This window comes from Cygnus olor, chromosome 6 (assembly GCF_009769625.2).
Source record: "Cygnus olor isolate bCygOlo1 chromosome 6, bCygOlo1.pri.v2, whole genome shotgun sequence".
NCBI classification, from domain to species: domain Eukaryota; kingdom Metazoa; phylum Chordata; class Aves; order Anseriformes; family Anatidae; genus Cygnus; species Cygnus olor.
In genome coordinates, this window is record NC_049174.1 from 2,084,473 (window position 1) to 2,105,864 (window position 21,392).

The 21,392-nt window shown below is 40.5% G+C and overlaps 1 protein-coding gene across 1 annotated transcript in view; it reads right to left on the minus strand.

Annotated features, from left to right (window-relative positions):
* Nucleotides 1–21,043, minus strand: part of SLC39A10 (solute carrier family 39 member 10) — an 89,548-nt gene extending 68,505 nt beyond the window's left edge. The window contains exon 1 of the mRNA XM_040562703.1: nucleotides 20,789–21,043. The gene's annotated coding sequence lies outside the window, so the exon portion shown is untranslated. The remainder of the gene's footprint in view (nucleotides 1–20,788) is intronic.
* Between the last annotated feature and the right edge of the window lie 349 nt (nucleotides 21,044–21,392).

Here is a 21,392-nt window from a genome sequence, read left to right on the forward strand (position 1 = left end):
CAATGGATTTTTGCTGTAGATACTCTGGTCAATGATTGGGAAGAGAGAGGTGATTGCTGGTGAAATAGAAAATATCTTCTAATGGACAAGACCTTTTTCTCCCTTCACTTAGAAACTTTTTTGTTTCTTTCAGCTGCTTTCCCAACTTCATTACTATCATTTTTTTATGGGATATTTCTTTTCTTATATTAAGCCTGAGTACCTGTCAATAGCAAGGTCCTGCCTGTCGTGCTACTAAGAGTTGGCTGGAGCAAAAGCAGCATGCTCACTGAGGCAGTTTTGGAGGTAGTGGAAGAGCTAGCTCCTTTGGAGAGCAGGAGTTTTTGCCATCAATTCCACTCAATCCAGCACATCCAAAATAGAAAGAAGATAGAAACAGCACAAGTGATAGCTCTGCTGCAGATAGGACTGACCTCTAGCAAGTGTGGAGGGATTACTTCTGCGGTTTCCAAAGCTCTCCTGTGCTTTTGGGAAAGGAAGTTTTGAGAAAAGAAAATCTATCAAGCTTTCAAATCCAGTGATCAAATTCTACTTTTTTTTTTTAGACTTTCTCTGCTACAAATAGACTAGAAACATTTTGATAAAAGCAGATTAGTCCAACAGCTGGGCTCCTGATTACAGGCTTTGCTGTTGTCCTTAGCTCCTAAGATGGAAAGAAACAGTCATTGCTGCATGGGCCTCAGAGCCCACCATGTACCTTTGGTGCTCAGTGGATCCAAAAGCACATGTTCGGGATTATAAGCAGGAAACAAAGAATGAAGAGAAACCAGGCAGTCATTAGTCAAGGGAAAAAGTAAAAGTTTTAACTCTGACTCCTCCCAACAACTGATTAAAGGCTAACATAGCAGTTTGGCTGGAAAGACTGCTTCCCTCCCAAGCCTCAAGGTAACCAAGTATTGTAAATGCTTTGGGGGAGTGGCAGCAGAAGAAAGGCAGAAAACTGCTATTAGCATGGACTTATTTGAGATGGGCAAACAAAATCTGAGCAACTCTTCAGCTTTGAGGCATCTTCTTAGCTATGGATCAGAGCTCTGCAGTTGAGGATCTCTTAACTGAGAGTTTTAGGTATCAAACAAAAATTGGTGTGAGACTGCAAACAAGCAAGTGATAACTCCACACAAACAGGCATACATATTCGATTTCTTTTGAAACAAAGGACCTTTGCTATTCAAAGCAGTTGCCCCAAATGATGGGCTGAAGGCAAGTTCCCTTCACAGAACTGGGCACCATGTAGAAAGACATCTACAAGGCGGGCAAAGCTACAGAAGTATTACATTCTCTGCCTACATTACTGGTTACTGAACTTTACTGCAAATGGCAATGGTCCTATCAACTGAGAATAGACACAAAGTAGGGCAGTGGTCACAGTGCATGAAGGCATTACTGATGAAGTATGTGGGGATACTGAGGACAATTCTCATCCCTTCCTGTTTGCTTGTCACTTTGCAGATGAGGTCACTGAGAGCAGGAAAGGAGTTAAATGCAGGTTTTTCCTCATGGGGTCAAGAAGAAGGTAGGAAGACAGTTGCTACCACCGTCCCTTGCTACATTTTCTGGGACACTAAAGGATCTGTTGGAAAGAGAAGCCATCTCTGTCCATGGCCATGTCCTAATGCTGGATACTGTTCTAGCTGCAGCTGTTGTTACTATTCACAAAGGCCTATGTGAAAAAAATTACTGCCCTATCACCTTATTTCCACCAGGAACGTGCTCTTTTAAGGGATCTCTTGCTAGTTTCTTGTGAGAAAAAAAAAAGAATGTGGCATTATCAATTTTTCCATGGCAAGCTGAACTTTCTCCAGAATGAAGAGAGCAAAATCTCCATGACAAACGTCTCAACAAGTTCTTGCAAGGAGGATGTATGAGGGACTAAAATGAGACTGTCTTCTCGTGTAGATGGGAAAGAATAGGAACTTACAGTCTTTTATCACCACTTGAAAACAAATCATTGTTCAGATACACATTGGCCTTTATTGGCATATGAATTAGAAAAAGTTTGGGGAGAGAGGGTCAATGTGGCATGGAACCTTTCATTTCCTCAGATGAAAAAAACTCACAATTATGATGGCAGTATATCAGATTTCAGACCTGAGCTCTGATAACATCAGGAAATAATTTAGAAAGTTTTTACATTCTTTTGATCATAAATGGCAAAGCTACAAGCTTCCAGTGATGTTGAACTGAAAGGAAAGTAAAATAAGAACACAAGTACCTTTACTAACAGCTAAAGGTTATCACATGTGCCAGCATCTTCTGCATTTAACAACAACAGATTAGCAGGATCATTAAAAAATAAGAAAAAACTCCAAAGCAACAAGCAATGAATCTGTTTTCAATAAATAATTGAAAGAAATAGTGACTGGCTATATAACTAGCTTTGCATAATATAACTCATTATCAAATCACATAAAGATGAACTAATTTGGGAGAAACTAGTAAAAGAAAAAAAGGATAAGTACTTTGAATGACAGTGCTACCAAAAGAGTCGATGCTAACTATGGATACATAGAAATCTACTGAAAGTGCACATCCCTAGAATAACTAGGGATGTGATCCCGTCACCGTCAGAATAACTGAAAATATGGAAGGCACCAGCCATAGCTATTAGCTACAATACAGAGTGAGTTCCAAAAGAGAGGCTGGATAAGGGGTACAAAGGTAACCTCCCCCCCAGTTCTTCACTGGATTAATGGCATGAATATGGTGTTCAAATTCTTACTGACCATACTGCAGTCCCAATGAGAACCCACCAGGCTGAGCATTTGCTGCAAAAGTTTCTCATGTGGCAGAAGACCTCAGCAGGCCCAGGCAGCATGTACCCTATGGTACAGCATGAGAGAGAGAAAGAGTGTGCCTATATGCAGTTGCTCCCTCCTAAATTCACTATAGCCTGAGAAGAGTTGAATTATACTCACTTGCATGGATTTTGCTCCAGAGGCTGGAGGTGCCAGTAATTTATATGCCCTTGTGTTTTTCTTTCCAGAGTTCACAGTGGATTTGGGGTGCCAAGTGTGTCTGGGGGAGGGGGGGGGTGCGGCGGGGGAGCGAACAAGGAAATCAGAATCAGAGCAGCCAGAAAATGCAACACAGAATGACTAAGTTGTTGAGGTCTGTTTTAACTTACAGCCGCAGTAAAGTTGAAAATGCAAAGCCGTTTGGAAAATATTACATTGGGCTGAACCTCTTATGAAAACCCAATTTGTTTCCACTAGAATTTAGTAGGTATTGGGCACCTGAGCTCTGAAAATCTCAGCCTTAAATTTTTGCTTTAAAAGAGTAAGGGAGAATTTTTCCAGGTTATTGAGAATGAAGCTAAGTGGATTTGAGAGAGAAACTCTTGATATATCTACATAGATTATGCTGCTTTGGTAATGAGAGATCAAGCAAGTCATTACCAGATTAAACATGCTTTTCATTCTTTGGAAGCTTTTCTAGATCACATGGCTCAGGTAGTTAATTTGAGAACTAGCACCTTTGACTTTCCTACTTTATCGTACAGTTACAGGCAATTCTAAATACAGCTCAGCATTATGCTTTTGTAAGCTATTGAATATAGTTTAAGTTTTCTTTTAAGTTTTGTCAGTAAAACATTATTTGTTAAACTTAAAAGCCAAACAAAACATTATGGGACATTTGAATATTTACAACAACAACAAAGAAGCACATAAAACCTGAACAACCCTTCTAATCCAGCACTATTTAAGTTTGTAAATTTGGTTCTTTAAAATTACTTTTACTTTTCAAACCATACTTTTCATAAAGTATCACTACTTTAATTAAATGAACAAAAAAATCCCCACTTATATACAACAGATAAAGAAAAAAGGGGGAAAACAGAAAAGGAAAGCCTGGTTAGCAACGTCATTTCCAGTGGACAGACTTGTTTCAGGAATGAAGGTACAATTAAGTATCTCTGTTCAGGGTTCAATTATCCCTATTGATGTCCTAAATACAGCCTGCATGTTTGGTTTAATTCATGATTAGCGCAGGCAGCTGGGAATATGGACAAAAAGGCTGAAAGCGTGGTAATGGCTATTGGCAGTAGACATGACTAAATGACAAAATACGCCATGGTAGCCTTTGGCTTTTGTTGTGTTTTTCTCCTTACTTCAAGTCCTTTGGAATCAAAAAGGTAGACAAGTTCATTCATTGTTCATCTTGGAGTTTTAAGCTAACATTACACCTTAACATCTAGAGGACGGGAAGTGCTCTGCAACTTTTATGTAATAACTGCCCTTTCTTTGACACTAGCATGGCAATACCATGGAGAATCAAAATTCTCAGAATTCAATTGAAAAACCAATGTTATATTTCTGTGAGCATAATCAATAACCCATCTTCTAGCTCTGTTCCAACTGAGGTTACTTGTTTGTATGGTTGTCACATACAATTAGCGATGAATGCATTTTAAACTGCTGCTGACAATGGAATTCTGGAGAATTTCTTCATTCAACATTTGTTAGCCTCAGTTAATATTTTGAAGTAACACAATTCAGTTTCATTTTCTTATATGATTTGTTCCAGCAACCTGTTAAGTCATATACTTCACATTTCAAGTAAAGGCCCAGTTACTAAAGTTTATTCACCTTTTTCAGTGCAACTCTAGCAAGATGTACTGTTAGCAATGGCTCATGATGTTGATAAAATACACTACAGTTAGGCTTCGCACCAGCATAAGATCAATGTCCTGTTGCTGAAGTCACACAATATTTATTGCAGTATGACTGAAAATTCCTGATTATTAAATCTGTTAACCAGTAGATCAGCAGCTTGCTTTTTCACATGTCTATTTGCTTACCATTCAGTCAATAATAACGTATTTGCAGGAACGGGTTAATGCTTTGGAATGCTTACAGGGGTGCAACACTGTCACATAACAATGCAGGCGCACACACACACACACAGGATTAAACTCAGTAATAGAGGCTTGCAAGGAGTTATGCTTCACAGAGGCAGTCAAAGTCCCTGCAGGATCAGCAGAAGACATTTTACTTGTGCACACAGACTTATTTAGATTTACATAGGTATTCCAGTGAAATCAAAAAGATTTGTATGTGCAAAATCAAAAAGATCTGTATGTGCATAAAATAAGCATACGTGAAAGTCCACAAAGGCTGTAGACTCAAGCTTTTACCCTTCTTTTCTTTACTCAACTAGGCATGTTGGATTTTCACTACCCAGTCCCTTGCACACTTCACTCCCATTTAAAGACCTCAAATCTTGTCTTAGATTCAGCCAAATACCGCAGCAAGCACACGATGTAGCTAGGAGATCACTCTTCAAGGATTTATGCATATATACAATTTCTTCAAGTGAGCAGTGCTTCATTTTTATACTGCCTCAATCATACAGTCACCAGACCTTAAAATGACTATTTAGAACTCCAAGGCTACAGCAGAGCAAAAATCTTTAAGTGTATAGCTAAGACCCAAGCAGTTACAGAAAAGCTTCATAGTCTATGCAGCTCTAAATCTAAGAGAAGATAACACATACAGTCCTATCTAACTCCAGTTGTCATTTCTGCAAATCGTTCTTCAGAATAGATGCTTCACTTCCCTTTATCTGATTTTGGAAAGTGCCAGAGAGGCATGTTTCTACAGTACTGCAGAATTGGAGGATAGCTGAGGTTGAGCTGACCTTGTAAGGTCACCTAGTCCAGTCCCCCTGCTCAAGCAGGGTCAGCTAGAGCAGGTTGTCCAGGACCATATCCAGCTTGGCTTTGAGTATCTCCACAGATGAAGACTCCACAACTTCTCTGGGTAACTTGGTCCAGTGTTTGACCACCCTTACAGTACAATCCCCTCCCCCAAAAAGCAAAAACCACTGTCTTATATCCATTACTGCATCTTCTACAACTTCATGTCACTAGATTACCACTAGGTATGCAGGCACATGCCACCTCTAGACCAAGGAGGCCAAATTCTTCTCCGACATGCATTTTCATCAATTCACTAAAGCTCTTTGAGCTCCCCCTGCTCAAAGGTAATTTCCTGCTCTGCATGTAATTCCTGGAGCATTGCTTGCATGCTGGGATTTGCATACTCTCTTTAGTGCTGGCCTAATTTTGTCTTCATTCTCCACTATTCCTTATCTTAAAACTTGTGAATTGAAAGCTTTTTGACTCCAGCCCAAAATTTCCTTATACCAATTTTAAACTGAACATCTGTGGCTCAGTTGTAACACTAATAAATATTTGAATACAGTACAAAGAGATGGCATACTGCTAGAAATTAGCAAACTTAGCTAAAAGAACACTTAGACCTTGCAATAAACATATTTTCCTTATTTCCTTTCTTTCCCACTACATCTGATATGGTATATAACCGCTCAAAGCTTTTCCCCCCCTACAGAGAAACTGTCAAGAGAAAGGGAAACTTACTGCTCCATCTATCAAGCTTCTCTCTAGCCCAAAGCTGTGTATAGTCCTACAGGGGATCCTTACTGTAAGCACATTTTGTGGTTCAGAATGTGTGCTAGTTTACATCCTGTTTTCACTTCTACAGCTGAAAGTTTAATTCATAAACAATAAATCTTAGCCTGTATAATCAAGAGATTACAAAAAGTCTATGCAAAAAGTCCGTGTTCTTTCAGGACTGGAAATCGTAACTGCAGGCTTGAGAGGTACACAAAGCACACAGATCTTCTTAAATCTATTACTATGTGCAGGGTAATTATGAGAACCAGTAAGAATATGTTTGCATAGTTCATCAGGAAAAAACATCCTTTACCCACTTGTTTCTTGATTTACCTAGACAGAAAAATGCAGCCTGTACATTACTTCCAGTTGTGTTCCTGGTCTTGCCTCTGTGCTATCACTTTTGAGACATGAAGAGAATATACCTTACCAATACTTAATCATTCACCATTTCCTCTACCAATGCACCATTTGACATGGGCATTTCCAAAAACACCAGATCAGTATCAACACCGCATTTCAGAGTACCTGGTATTCCATCTTATTTTCTCTCACTGTTACATTCAGGTGATATAATTGATGAATTCTGTATCCTGGTAGATTAATAGCTTCCTTTGCTAGTGTAAGAGTTTTGATATCTTTATGTTGTCACTCTAGAATATTCTAAAGACTTGCTTTTTTCCTTGTACTTAGAAGCTCCCCCCCCCCACAAAAAAAAAAAGGCGGGGGGGGAAGGGTGTGTATGGGAGGATAATTGCTTATTTTCCATCAGCAGCAACTCTATGAAGTTATGCAATTGTCAGTGAAGGTCTAGTTTGACTTGCATACTTTTTATCATGGATGATGAACCAGAAGGCAAGAACCCTTCTTGGCTTTCAACACTGAGAAATTCAAGGTTAACACTTCAGACACTTGTTATTACTATTCTGAGACTAATCATACCTCGTGTGGACTTAGAGAAATACACGTTTTCATAATCTTTTCCAGTATGTACCAATCACTCTTCAAAAGCACCCTGCACTTCAGAAGGTAAGATTTAAACCCCTCAAGAATCAATTCTCATTTGCCTTTTTCACTTAACCAGTTTTATAACAGGTAAATACACAAACACAACAGATAAGTCATAATCTAAATTGGTTACTGCCAAAGCTTGTAATACTACCAATTAATAAGCTTGCTAATCACTTCTTTCTCACAAGATTTATTTACAACTGCTTATAATTCTGCAAGTTTTCAACCATTTGGGCTGAAATATTCCATGCTCAGTTCATAGGAGGTGTTTTTTTATTATTGTTATTAGGCTTTTATTATTTATTTTTTTAATTGTATTTTATTTTTTGCGAAAAACTCTATGAATTCCAACATTTTACCACCAGTTTTCAGAACTCCATTCCTTGTTTGGCCAAATTATAAGCTTCTGATAGAAGTTCACAAATGCTAAATAGACTCCCCTCACTCCTTCCCCAAGACCTTAATATCTGACAGTAGTATAGGTTTACATTTGATTGCTACGTCCAGGTTACTCCTAGTTCCAAGCACTGACTGGGGCTATTCATAGGGTTTTTTTTTTGGACTAGAAAGCATATCCCTAACTCAAGGGGCAAAGATAGGCACTCCTAGCGAAATTAACATTGGACCAGGGCAGACACTGAAATCAGGAAAAGCCTGACAGTTTTCCCTAAACTCTCAATGATTGTCCTTCAATGGACAGAGAAGAATCTTTTTCCTCCTCAAAGAAGAGGACGAAATAGATTTTCAGTTTTAAGGCAGAAAGTATTTTGAAGAGGAATCAAATGAAACTCAAGGAACGATCTGCAAGAATAGATAAGCTATTTGATTGTGAGAAACAAATTATACCTTCTAATCACAGCCCTTTTCCTAGCTTCACAAGCTAGCAAAAGAAGAACAGCAAAATGGGTCGTATAGATTTTTATTTTCTAAATCTTATCATAACCTCAGCAATATGGAAGTAAGTGCCAGTACTTAAAATTAGTCATGCATTAAGTAATTTGACCCATCCTAACACTAGCCAATATTTTAACTGTGAACTTCAAAGCATCTTGCAGTGTATTGTCCTTACCTACCTACCATCTCTATTACAGTATTTTCTGATGATTGTCCGTCCTTCAGCTTCTCCACTACAACTCACCAAAGTTACTGCCGGGCAGTCACTTCAGCTTTCACTTCTATACTGCTTTGAAATGACAGCTGTAAAAAGAAAGCTGGCTCTTCATTTGCTCTCCCTCTTTTGCTGCTGGCAAACCACATTAACTGTGGTCAATCTGTGGAATTTACTTCCTCACAGGAACCCGGTTTTAACTGTAGAATCCAGATGGAGAGTGGTGGGATTCCCAGATATATATACATTATATGCAACTAGTGATTAATTTGATGTTGCATGTTATTCACCCTCATCCTTACTTCCTAGTGATCCACAGTGTACACCTACAAGTTCATTCTTTGTCTTCCACATTAAAAATATGGTTTCCCCTCCCAATAGTGGCAGACAATATGAGAATAGTGTTCACAAATTGCAGATTGGGAGATTAAGACTGGATACTAGGAAAAGCTTCACAAGGAGAGTAGTTGTACAGCACTAGAACAGATTATCCAGAAGCTGGAAAATGTCCATGTGAGAGATTTTAAGGACTTGACTAGACAAGGCTAACTGGACACAGTGTTGATGACAGAATGATTTCCAGAAGTCCCTCCCTGTCAACGTTTCTGTGGTTGGACTGATCACAAGTGCTTATATACTTGTTACCTACACAGCCACATTTCTCAGGTGGAAACTGCTCTTTGTTGATTTCTTTCCGCCCATGACCCTGTCTCCTCATGATGGTATGCAGAGAGCTAGAGGTAAGAGAAGGGGACAGCCTGGTCTTTTGGAATGTACTTGAGTTTCTGCTTGCTCCTCAGACTCCCACTACAGAAGCAGGTATCCTTCCTGAGACCCTCATGTAGCAGATCCCTACTATCATCACAGGTCTACTAGTACAGCAGCACGTCTTCTTCCTTGAGGGATCCCCCACAATACCCATACCTTTTGGCAGCAGGCAAAATCCCAGACTACATTTCAGCTACCTAGGTAGGAGGCAAGACAAGGCTGCCTGAACAGCACTACTTAGTTAAAATAGTTTGCTGCATTGTTTTTTTCCTGGCTATGTTGAACTTTGTTTTGTTATCCAGCTGGTTTAGCCATTGTTTGAATAGTATTAATTGCTCTTGGCTGTACAAGACTTATGTTCTACATCTGTATTTTTTCCTGTAATTTGATGGCTTTATCAGTAGAGGTGTTCCCATGTGGAACAGCTACATCTAGTTAATTTTGGATTTAGTCTTTAGTCTTACAGCTGGACCCTCAGCAGTAACGTGTAAACATGTACATGAAAAGGCATAGAGGCCTCCAAGGGCTCACAAACTAGAACTGGGTCTACAACTGCAGGATAAACAGGATCCCTAAGGGAATAAAGATAAGAGGTAACTATAGAGACCAACTATTTAAAATTAATGGGACGATGATATTTAGTATGAAGATAGGGGAGGAAGTTTTAGGGAACAGGGTGGGTGAGCTGTATTTGGGTTATGTGTTTTAGGTAGGAAGGTGGTGGTACAGGCTGTGAGAAAGCAGGGCATGTTGTTTCACAGAGGAGGAGAAAAAATGGGATTTTTGCTTTGTTAAAATAGTAACAGAAGAGTTAGGAGGAGAGAACAGCTCTTTCCTCAGGAGAGCAAGTACATGTTTTGCTTTTTGGAGAGAAGGCTCTACTCCAGCTAGGAAAGGTACTGAGCTCAAACACAGTTGCAGCTAAGGACCTTTAGTTCCATGACTGACTGTGGCTCTCCAACATGCGAGATACAATTGCCTTTGAGCTGCTGTGGTACAGACAATTTTGCCCACTGCTATTCTACAGAAGCAAAGTCTACTGGTAGATGAAGCAGCATCAGGAACAGTCCTGCTGATTTGGGTGAAAACAGTTCTGCCTCTAAGCCAAGATTACTGTACTTCTAGCACAATCTCAGTTGCTCTAGCGAAGCTGACATTCAGATAGCACAAATGAACTCCAGCAGAGATTTCTGTGATCATATACTAGCTCTCATCTTGCAGTTCACAAAAGTATTCACAGTATCACTGGTATTAAATATTTAAAGCATGGTAATAATGTCAGCATAGGATATACATCAGAATCTCCAAACTGCTGGGAGGTAGAGAAGGGAAGAGAACAGCAGGCACTTCTGAAGAGCCCCATCAGCAGAAGATGTAACTACTGAGAACAGTTGCAGTACCCATGAGACTTACTCATGGTATATGAAAGCTGTGAAAACTTTGTCATAACACCATACACCTCAAACATTACTTTGCCAAGCATAGATTTAAGTATTCCAGAGATCTTGTTGACCAAGTGCATCCTGCATCTTCTGCTCACCAGCCAAAGTGTATGCACTGGTGAGCTGTTATGAAAAGCTAGTTTAAAGTGGCTTCATTAGCAACACAGAACAATCTTGTTGGAAAAACAGAAGCCATATACATACCCTCAGACCCATACCCTTAGTTTCTCCTGCTTTGTTTTCCAACACTTCTCATGGTTCACCATGCTTTCTGGGAGAAGACCCTGCAGCGTGTCTCAAACTATTGTTGATCCTCTACTAGGATCAACATGGGCAACTAGCTAAAGGAACATTTTTCCCTGCACATATGACGATTCTCATGAAACGCTGGTGAACTTTGATATCTTTAAAAACTCAACCACATTAGACAGAGGGATAGAATAGCTCCAAAACTTCCAGGGGAAAGTGAGACAATATAACCATACAAATCGTTTACTTTAGGTCCTGAACTTTGCGTTCTAATGCAGCTTGCAAAAAGTGTAGCAAAGATCATGTTCCTTCTGCACACCTGTTAGAAATACTTAAAGTACTTGCCAAATGGTCGTGCTTCCTCTCTTAGTCTCTTTGATTTCACTATACAAGATCGTGAAAGCACGTCTCAAGACAGGAAATCCAAAAGCACTTGCCACCTTCTCTGCAAAAAACATTTTTACCTGGTTTCCTTTTATGCTTTTACTAACATTTTGCTGAGCTTTCTCTGAACTTTCATTATAAAGAAGCTTTCCAGTAACAGCTGTGTTGTTCCAATGTTTTTGCTTAACACCCAATCATTTCGCTGAAGAGAAAAACAAACAAACCAAAAAATAGTAACCCTTACAACCTCTCATGAAATTAGAATATATGCCTAGACAGATGCAAGGGGTAATTGTTGGAGTTGATTTGTATTTATGTTGAAGGCACAGCTGTATTTTTAAAGCAACTTGTATCCTCAAAGTCTTTGTTTGCTTCAAGCCATTTGGTGGTTTAAATACTCTTCGTTTTGTATGTTGTTACCTACAAACACAGTTCATCCTAGGTCTCAGCAAAGAATGACATCAAGCAGAAGAGCTTTTTTGCACCCGAGCTTGGCCTTGCCTCCCAGTCTTGGTGTTTTGCACTGGTCAGTCCATCTGTGGGCTTCTACGTGACCTTAGTTAGGTTGACCCATTATAAAAACTCACTTGAGGTGGATGCAATTTGTCTCATGATTACTTGCAGCATTCACACATCATGTTTCAGCATGCTGTCAGGCAGAGTTCTGGGATTTGATACATAAAGAAGAGAAAGCTTAAGTGCAACCAAAATTAAGGTTGAAAAGACTTGTTTCAGCAGCAACATGGAAGAGACAAGGTTGTTTCTTGAGGGGCTGCTCTTGTCTGTAACCACTGTCAATGAAGCACAGCTTCCAGCTGAAGGGCAGGGGCTGCAGCATGTGCTGCTTGCTGTGAGACAGCCTGATGTGGTCCACTCTGGGTCACCGGGATCACAGCCAAGCTGTTTGACTGCTGCACCCCCACAGCAGGAGGCACAGCCCCACACAGCAGCTCCAGGGCAGCTATTAGTAGCCCAGCCTGGAACCTGACTGCATGTGAGTGACCCTCTGCCCTGGGCTAACACGTCCCAGGTGAGGAGGTGCCACGTCCCATGTGTTGGGCAGAGGGGGCAGTTGTGTGCAGCCAGGCTCTGCTCCCAGCAGTAAGCAACTACTGTCAGAGGCTCTCAGGAGTATTTTTAAGAAGCTTTTCACTCATTCCTCAGCACGCATGCACAGCTGTGTACTCAGTATCAGAGCTCAGCATGGTGCACAGTTTGTCAGTGGACCTGGGAGCTTTGAGTCCTAAACTTCAGCCTGGTTTTAAACAAACTAGGCAAGACATGCAACAGCACTGGGAAGTTCATGGTTGGCTCAGATATTCAAGTAGTTACTGTCCTATGTCATCCAACAACACTTTGAACATGGCTCTGCAGCTGGTTTATTCTGGTTTACATAATTAAAAATGCATAGCATATTACAGTAGCACAGAACAAGAACAAACAAAATTCCTGCAGTCTTTATTGTCTTTCAGAAAGTTTCGCCCATTGCGTAGCATGAAAAAACATTCAATTCAGTGTTTCAGCCATACACACTCAGATATGGCTCATCAAATGTTTCCAGCATTGTGGGTGCTGTGTGGCTATTTATATCCACAAAAACACAAGTCACTTTGATTAAGTGTGGATAGCGATATGCTGTATGCCCAACGTTCATTCAGCATTTGCTATAGGCTACTTAATTCACCTGCACAAAAACTGGCACCATTTTCAAAGAAAACTTCACCTTAGCAAGTGGAGAAAAGTATTTTAAAAGGAAAAAAAAGTCATGTAGTTTTCAGGAAGATGTTAGAAAAATGTACGTGTACAAGTTATCTGCAGTTCTTACAAGATCTTCTGTTTGACCTGTCAAAGAACAGTTTACCTGTGGTTCAGAATACTTGGAAAACAGGTAAAAATCTTGCAAATATTGAGTCTAGTCTCTGCTTACAGAGGCATTTTGTCATATAGTTATTGCTTGTGTTACTCCATTCTTTCTTTCATCCTCACTGCCAATGAAAGTCTTCTCAAACTGACAATAAGCCACATCTGAGATGTTGTTTTGTTTTGCCATGCCTAAAACCTTGAGATTAATTGCTTAATGCTTAGTATAGGCAAAAGCAAACCACAGAAACCTGGCAACAGCTTTTGAGTCACTAACACTATTTTTCAACCTATGAACTACTGCCAAGGAGCCCAAAAATTAGCACAGATTAAAAAGAAATCATAAATCAAATCTAACAGGGAAGTACACTAACATTTCTATTTGTGTAAGGGATCAAAACCAGAGCAGCTCCAGCTGAACTGGACTGAAGCTTACTGTGAATAAGCAGTGTTCATCAATGGCTACATCCAAGGAAGACAAACCCTGGCCGTACTGAAGTGTTTGTCAGATTCAAGTTACTAGCATGGTGTGCATTGAAATGTTAGAATTGAAATATTAGTCTTGAGGACGACGTAAGTCTTTCAGAGAATACAATTTGATTTTTCCTAGTTTTCCTAGTCCTTTTGTTACAATCAACCAAGCTGCATTTAAGATCCATTATAACAGCATAGCAATCCCTGTCCCCCTAAATCAGGTTGCCAACCTAAGCTGTATTTTATTTCTGGCTTAGAGTGAGTTTAGCACACATAACCAGAATGCACACTTAAGATTTTTTTCTTTTTAGTCCTTGTGGTGCTATTTTCCTCTCTCCTTAACTACTGCCTCTTCATGATCCTGTCTAGTCCATGCCTGAAAATGTTCATTTTAGGCTTGCTCATCAAACATGCACTGTCTCTGTGTAAAATGGGTTGGTCTCCCTCCATATCTCCAAGTATTTCCTGCCCTCTTTCGCCAGGTGTTGTTGCTATGAAGAAGTAGAACCCCAAGCCACCTCCTAAAATTACTAAAAAAAGTCTCCCTTTGATTTTGTGTACCTTTCTGATGATGCCTCACTACTGTGAGACCTGTTTTAGCAGCAGGACTTTTTTCCTTTAGCCATTTATGAAATTCTCTTAATTAAGAAGTGCTGCTATATTTCATCTTATTTTCTTAAGGATTAAAACACAATACAGAAGTTCAACAGAAAAGACATTGTTCCTGTCTGGTAACTGTGCTACCAGTTCCTGACCTTCAAGCCTCCAAGCAGTGTAGTATTGCTATGATTGTAGCCAGCTTTTTAACTAATCAAGAACAACTGCACTATAAGAGGCATCCAGCCCATCCTCCACCACCAGAGAAAGTTATTCCCTCCCCTGAAGGCTTTACATCAGAAGGAGCGTGAAGCAGACAATTCTCAGATTTCCCAAGCCTGCTGCTCTTCCTGCCTCAAACTGTAGACTGATTCAAGCTGATGATTTCCAGATTCATTTTTTTTTTCCAGCATGACTCCTTGACCTGTTTACGTCATTGTGCTACCTTCGCTTTCAGGGATTTTGTTTGCGTGAAGATACATTACTGATGTTTGCTATCAGCAGTCTTTCAGCAGCTACCCCACCATGCACTGCTTTGTTCGTAGTTGGGCATCCCTCCATACTCTCCAACACACCACAGTTATCTTAAATGAGAAGGTAATACCTAAGTGCTGGCCGCTCACATCACAGAATGCATATTCCCTATAGCACATATCCTAGGGTGAGGTGTCCAATGGCGTTTTTGAGTTTGCTTGCCCAGTTTGGCAAAATACTTGTTCTGTCTGATTTGGAGAAGAGTCACTGCAGAATAATGACCAATATCATACACACCAGGCCCTCCTACAGGTGACCCAACACCAGGTCAAGACAGAGGACCTCCAAGAGAAGCTTTTGAAGGAAGTGAGGGATTTTGCATGACTACCACTGTCCAGTTCTAGTACAAGAACTATTTCACATCAGTAATTTGACTTTAAGCACAAACAGCCTTTCAAAAGGCTTTGTTGAAGCATAAAATCCCTAGTATATTGAGGGAAAGACTGGTAGATGTTCATCTTAGGATCAACTCCAGTTCAATTTTCTGTTAGCAGAAATGAGTCTTGAATGCAAATATTACGTAAAATAAGCTGAAGAAAACAAAAAGAAAAAACAGAGACAGGTCTATGTGCTTCTCAGACATATACTAGGAGCACCACAATTGCCAGGTGAGCTACGATACAAAAAAAAAAAAGAAAACAACCTGGTATGGATAGTGTGTAGACAGGCATTGGACAACTTGGTGAGCATGATCTATTCCTGACCCATACATTCCCTGGGATCTGACCAGCAGTCTTGGCTGCTTAATGGAGATCTGTACAAAGCTAAAGAAAACCTATGCACAAACTGCTGTTATCTGTCAGGTGGAAAACATGGATGACTTAGGTAAAAATAGAAGATCACAGAATCACAGAATCGTCTAGGTTGGAAGAGACCTCCAAGATCATCTAGTCCAACCTCTGTCCTAACACTAACAAGACCTCCACTAAACCATATCACTAAGGACTACATCTAAACGTCTTTCAAAGACCTCCAGGGATGGTGACTCGACCACTTCCCTGGGCAGCCCATTCCAATGCCTAACAACCCTTTCAGTAAAGAAGTTCTTCCTAATATCCAACCCAAACCTCCACTGGCGCAACTTTAGCCCATTCCCCCTTGTCCTGTCACCAGGCACGTGGGAGAATAGACCAACCCCCACCTCTCTACAGCCTCCTTTAAGGTACTTATAGAGAGCGATGAGGTCTCCCCTGAGCCTCCTCTTCTCCAGGCTGAACAACCCCAGCTCCCTCAGCCGCTCCTCATAAGACTTGTTCTCCAGACCCCTCACCAGCTTCATTGCCCTTCTCTGGACTTGCTCGAGCACCTTGATGTCCTTCCTGTAGTGAGGGGCCCAAAACTGAACATAGTACTCGAGGTGTGGCCTCACCAGAGCCGAGTACAGGGGGACAATCACTTCCCTAGACCTGCTGGCCACGCTGCTTCTTATACAAACCAGGATGCTGTTGGCCTTCTTGGCCACCTGAGCACACTGCTGGCTCATATTCAGCTGCCTATCAACCAGTATTCCCAGGTCCTTCTCTGCCAGGCAGCTTTCCAACCACTCATCTCCCAGCCTGTAGCGCTGCTCGGGGTTGTTGCGCCCCAGGTGCAGGACCCGGCACTTGGCCTTGTTGAACTTCATACAGTTGACCTCAGCCCATCAGTCCAGCCTATCCAGATCCTCCTGCAGAGCCTTCCTTCCCTCGGGCAGATCGACACACGCACCTAACTTGGTGTCATCTGCCAACTTACTGAGGGTGCACTCGATCCCCTCGTCCAGGTCATCGATAAAGATATTAAAGAGGACCGGCCCCAGCACTGAGCCCTGGGGGACTCCACTGGTGACCGGCCTCCAACTGGATTTGACTCCATTCACCACAACTCTTTGGGCCTGGCCATAAGATGTTATATTCTCATACAAGATGTTATATTCTTGTATTTCTGAGAGACATCCCATACGGCATTACAGAGAAATCCAGCAGACCTCGCAACGTACTCACATATTTCTAGGGAGAATGCTGTCAGGTTCATCTGTCCACAGTGTTCTGTGCTTGTTCACAGGGATTAACAAGATGAGTACTTTAACTACTGCAACTTACATACCTTGTTTTAGGGACAAAGCATGTCTGATATACCCTTAAATTGTTCTAAGACACTACTTTCTGTTTCTCCTTTTAAGAAAAGGCAAATATCCATCTCAGATCTCATCTACAGAACTTAAGAATGGGGTGGAGGGAAGCTTCTAAACTGCCTTTGATAATATTTTCGTTTTCTGTTCGTTATTGCAAAAACTCATTTTGCTTTCTGGATCAAAGCTAAACAGACTCACAATGAGAAGAAAGGTACAACAGAAATGAAGTGTGAGCCGCAGTGGATGTTACAACCTGCATAACCACCCAGTGAAACTAGACCTGTGCTTCTTTTTTTTTTTTTTAATATACATATGTAATATATTTTGAAGGTAGTGTTTGCATAAAGTTACGCTATTATTCAATCACAGTATGAACAACCCTATCAGAACTAGATAGAATAATTTAACTTTTCTTGATGCTCAGATCCTGCAATAGAAATCTGACCTTGATCTTATGTTTACAGAACAAACCCATTACAGTAAATGTACAACAAAGAACGGCACAGATTCCATACAGGTCATTGGCTTAACTAGACTAGCATTTACTGTTCTGTTGGATTTCTGAAAGGAGAATTATGGTCCTTGCACACACCTATTAAAAGGATAATGATGCTAAAGAAATTAACACATGATGCCTCTAGCTGTTGTATAGCTTTCTTGTAATGATTTAAAAGCCCATTGACAGAGCCCACTTTTCTCCAGATGCAGGGAAATGCCTGCCTTTGAGACTGTGCCAATCTAAGCTGCAGTTAGTCACAGACCATAATGACCTAAAATTTTTAAGAATTCCAAGATGAGAGCATCGAGCTCATGTTCAGGCTTGGAACTGTAGCCCTGGTTGTTTTAAGTCAAAGCATAACCTGCAGTCTGACTCACTTCTCAGATTATTTTGTAAAACATTTCTAAGAGTAGAAATGCCTCTCCCTCTTGATCATTTAGCAAGAAATGCTTCTTACCCCAGGCTTATGGGACATAACTGGGCAACACAAGAGAGTTATGCCAACTGACGGTGCTTAATGAGGGCAGGGCTCCAGCTTTTCATCAGGAGAAGGTTCTTTTAAACAAAATGTCCCCTTCTGCCGCAACTGGCAAGCTTGAAATGTATCTACCCATCTTGAAACACATCTACCCAGCTTGAAATGCATCTACCTATCTCTCCCTCTGCAGCACTCATCATGTAACATTACAGAGAAAATAAAAAAATAGAGTAACTTCAAAGAGATGTTTTTTAAAAATGCAGACTCCAACTATTGCAGTTGTTTTAACAGCAACCATCAGGAACCAGAACCAACAAATGCTTTTAAGGTCTTTTTACGTTTTATTCTTGATTGTGATATGCAGTAAGGAATCTCCGTGGCAGCCAAAGATCGCAGAGATTTAGATGACCTATTTCCCTTATCTAATGAATTCAGGCAAAACTGAAGAGTTTCTAAAGCTTTAAACTGACAAACATTAAGAGAGTACCCAAGAAATTGAAAGCTCGTGATCCAAGCATGGTGATTGTTCAAGTCAGTTCAGGAAACTATCAAGTTTTATTGCCTACAAGTTACTGAAGCATAGAAGAACATCGTTAAATGTAGGTATTTCAAACCTCTGTCTTTGGTGGAGACTACAGCAGAGGGGCTTAGTGGGTTTCTTACAGAAGTAGTTGCTGCTTTGGACCCTGGCTATCTTGCAGACAAAACAAAACAGCACAGAGCTAGCTTGCCTAAACCATCTCCATTACAACTGTCTTTTCCAGTGAAGTTACTGTAACAAGTCATAAAGAGGACAGAAGGAGGCTCTTTATAGCGGTGCCCAGTGACAACACAAGAGACAATAGGCACAAATTAAAATGCAGAAAGTCAATCTGAACAACAGCATCTTTCTCTGCTCCACCTCACAATATTGTGTGGGCAAAAACTGGACCATGTTGGGAGCTGTGAAATCTCCACATGTGGAGATATTCAAAAGCCAGCCAGATGTGATCCTGGACAACCTGCTCTAGCATATCCTGCTTGTGCACCACTGATGCACAAAAAAGGAGCTAGAGTGCTTTCCCCCCTGACTTTCCTGGGGCTCCAGTGTATCTGCCTACATTGCTTTTACAGACAACGCACAACAAATCGTTCTTACATTTGCTAAATAAAGGTGTTATGGACTGTACGTTTGGTTTCAGGAAGTCTTGAGTTCAACAGACATTTTAGAATATACATCTGGTATGCAGACTCAAGTAAAGCACACAACCCCACTTACATGTCTGAACCCACCTTTTAGCTATACTGTTCTCAGCCATCTGCAAGAAGGCAGCAAAGTACGGTCTTGACTTTCTAGTATCAAGACATAGAGAACTGAAGAGAATTGGAAAACGGACAGAGAAACAGACTGACTCGTTACAGAGGAAGGAATAACCCACCTAGTTATCCTCTTTTCAAGAAATGCAGCCTACAAGCATAGATATTCATCTACACACTTTAACAGCCCATTGATACACTACAACACTGCTTACACCGTCTGAGAATTAGTTCTGTTGTTTTGCTTCATCAGGTACACAAGAAATTGCAATTCCTCGAACAAAGGAAAATACTGAGTAAAGCACAGGATCTATTACTTCAAAACGGATTTTCGCTTTTCCTCCTAAAGTAAACATTGGGTAAAAAAATTTAACTTGTATCTCATAGCAGTGGTTGTGCCACCATACTATGGCAGTGGTACATGACTAAACAAAGAAGCTAGGCCATAATTAAGCTTTCAGAAAAGAATGCCCATGGAAAATTAACATCCCAGTAATGGCTAGTATTAAGAAAGATTTCTGAATATTATACTGTTGTTCAGATAAAAGTAGATGGATTTTAAAAGTAGATGGAACTTAAAGATGCACTTTTGAACAACAGCAGACATCACAGCTTGCACTGTACTGAAAACTTCATTTGCAGGAGACAAAAGCAAACAATCAAAAGCTACTAGAAATAAATGTAACAACAAGAAGCAAGAACATTTTCAAGGCACCTCCTTTTCTATAACTATTACATTCGAAATGACAGTTAAAAATAACAAACAAACAAAAACACCACAAAATAACAACACTGAGACAGAAACCAGATCAGATGGTCCCAGAACCTGTCTTCTTCCTGGAGATGGGTCAACTGGACATTGCCCTAGTTCTTACTCCAGTTAGTTGGTATCTCTAGGCTACTCTCACCTTTTCTAGTTACAGAGACACTGTTTGCTGAGACATGCAGGTGCTGTAAAAGCTTATTGTTTAAATCTTCCAAAGCCCCCAAACCTTGATACAAGAAAAAAATAATATGTTGAGTTTTGTTCTACACAGTCATTTTAAGTTTATTACAAATCATATTTTCAGACTACTATACTAATAATATTCTACAAAAGATTTTTTAAAAAAATATTCCTTATACTTGTAATGTATGATCAATAACAATCTTCTGGTTATATCTGATAGCATTCCACTTGTTAAATAACACCTGCTTGTGTGTAGGAATAAGAGTTCTTCAAAACGCAAGCAAAGCCAAGGGCCCAAACCCATCATTACAGCTGAGTACAGTTTGTATTACTGTGGGCAGCCCCATTACACCACTCATGAGGTTTGGCATCCCTAGGCCTTCGAAAACCAAGGCAGACAATGAATCAAACAAAGTAGAAAAGATCCTCTCCAACAGGCTAAGACTTCAACAGCGGAAAACAAAACTGCATGCTTGAACTGCACGCCATGGAGTCATACAGCTCAGAGCTTCCTCTAGCACGCTGCTGAAGAGCTCTGCATAACCTTGTTCAACAAACCCCTTCCTCAGCCATTGCTCCAAAAAGAAAACAGAGAATGCAAATACACTTACCTGAACATCAGCAGGCTACGCAGATCCGAGCATAGGCAGGATCCCCTTTATACGGCCTGCCTTCCAGTGCTCAAGTAAAGAAGAACTGTTTATGCTACTGCACTGATAAAAATCACCTCAAATGGGCCCAGAGCTGCCCTCATAGCTCATAAATTATATAGCTTTACTCTGCTTGGCACAGGCTTGAACTCTGTTATAATTTAGGTTAAAAGACAACACAAAGTTTCTGCCTTTTCAGAGCCCTTCGGCAGTTTTGCTGCTGAACCAAGTGTTCTGGTCAGGCCCCTACAGGTGTTCTTAATTAGGAGAGAATCCACATTAGGTACTAGCCTTAAAGATACATGTCTTTTGAGCACAAGCCTTAAAAACTCAGCCATATCATACCGTCATCTTCACTGAGTTATGGTTACAAAGAGCACTGATAAAATAGTGTTTAATCAGAACTGCTGTTTCCCTTCACGAGCAAAAGATCATGAAATAGCTATCCCGCAGTATGAAAGCACTGAGTTATCTCATCCTCATGTGAGTGCCTAGTCGATTCACCTTCCTGCCTTTGACTCGCTTTAACACTTACATTTAAAAAGTTTAGCGGCAAGAATTGTGT